The sequence below is a fragment of the Colobus angolensis genome, unplaced genomic scaffold, assembly GCF_000951035.1.
Source record: "Colobus angolensis palliatus isolate OR3802 unplaced genomic scaffold, Cang.pa_1.0 Scaffold292, whole genome shotgun sequence".
NCBI classification, from domain to species: Eukaryota; Metazoa; Chordata; class Mammalia; order Primates; family Cercopithecidae; genus Colobus; species Colobus angolensis.
Genome location: NW_012116177.1, coordinates 1,398,437 through 1,400,345, shown reverse-complemented (window position 1 = coordinate 1,400,345; position 1,909 = coordinate 1,398,437).

Here is a 1,909-nt window from a genome sequence, read left to right as displayed (position 1 = left end):
TTTTGCTCATGGCTGATCATTTCCTTTTGTGCTTTGTAGTTTTGATAATAAGTGTTTTGTTTACTTTTCCCTGAGTAAAAATTGAAAGCAAGTAACTAATTCATTCTTTCTTATTCTTTTAAAATCTTCTTTTATCATTTCATGCACCTAGAAGACAAAGTTAGGAGGCCAGAAACTTTCTTTATCAACTTCTTGGCTAGTTACACAATCTTGACCAGATTATTTCATTCCAAAATTCACTAATGCTTCCATTCCTTTATGTATAAATTATTATGACAGTCACTAATTTTTACTCAAGGAGATTTAGAGACAGCTCAATACCCATATGTTATCAAGTCTGTGAACTCCTTGAATGGTGTTACAAACAGACTAGGGTGGTCCCCTGATCCTTACCTCCTAATGTTCATGACTGTGTAATCCCTGCTTCTTGAGTGTGGGTGGGCCTGTGACATGTTTTTACAAACAAAACATGGTACGGTTGATAGGATGCTATTCCCATCTTAATGTTACATCATAAGGCAAGGTGATGGAAAGTCACTTAAGAGGTTATGTTACATGGCAAAGGCGATTACATTGTATTATTTAAGACTCTGTCTTGTTTGCAGCCTCTCCATTTTTCCTCTTCATTGCCAGCTTTGAAGAAGCAAGCTGCCATGAATTGTAAGGCCACCAGGAAATGATTCTGACAATAACCTGGGGAGCTTAAAGGCATACCCTTCTCCAATCAAGCCTCCAGGTAACAACTCAACCCTGGGCAACACCTAAATTGCAGCTTTGTGAAATCCTGAGCAGATCCAGCTAATTTGTGCCCAGACTCCTTGCCCACAGAAACTTTGAGAAAATAAGTATATTTTAGGCTTCTAAGTTTGTGAGGTTTTTTTATTATTTATTTTTTTGAGATGGAATTTTGCTCTTGTTGCCCAGGCTGGAGGACAATGGTGCGATCTCAGCTCGCTGCAACCTCCGACTCCCAGCTTCAAGCGATTCTCCTGCCTCAGCCTCTGGAGTAGCTGGGATTACAGGCATGCACCACTATGCGCGGTTAATTTTTGTATTTTTAGTAGAGATGGGGTTTCATCATCTTGGTCAGGCTGGTCTCAAACTCCTGACCTCAGGTGATCCACCTGCCTCGGCCTCCCAAAATGCTGGGATTACAGGTGTGAGCCACCATGCCTGGCAGTAATTTGTTAAATAGCAATACAAAAGCTAATCGTGCAAAGTTTCAATTAAGTAAGTAGTGTCTTTTAAGGTCCTCAAAGAAGTAAATGTAGAGAATCACCCAGGATTTTTTAAAAATATGCTTTTAAAACAATTATTTCTTTATGGTAGAGAGAAATGTAGGGAGAGAGACAGAGAAAGAGAGGGAAAGTCCTGACACTGAAAACTAGCGTTCTTTATTTCATAAAGGCATCAAATTTTGATTTTGTAGCCCATAGGTATGTAAGGAAATGGATATAAAATAACAATACTTTTATGATCTGAAGGGCTCGATGTAGTTGTGTATTACCTACTATTTTTAGTATGATACATTCAAAAATGCCTGTGCTTTGGTGATTAATACACACATACTATTTCCAAGTTTGATCTCTTAAGTGCAAACTGGGATTTTAAATGCTATCTGTATCATGCACTTAAGATATAAAATTATTACAAGGTAGAAAGTCATAAATAGAAGTTCACTTCCAAAAACATATTACTAATCTGTTGTCATGGTTGTGTTCTTCAGACACATGATAAAGTAATTCCCAATCTACTTGATTCAAATTTGGTTTATCAAATGCCCTTCCAGAAAAATGCATTTTCATAACAGGTGATCAATTAATGGAATTCACCAGTATTACATATTTGAGAACTTTCAAGTTAAAAAAACACTTTTAAATGTTTTTCAGGATGAGTTTGCGTCCTTTGT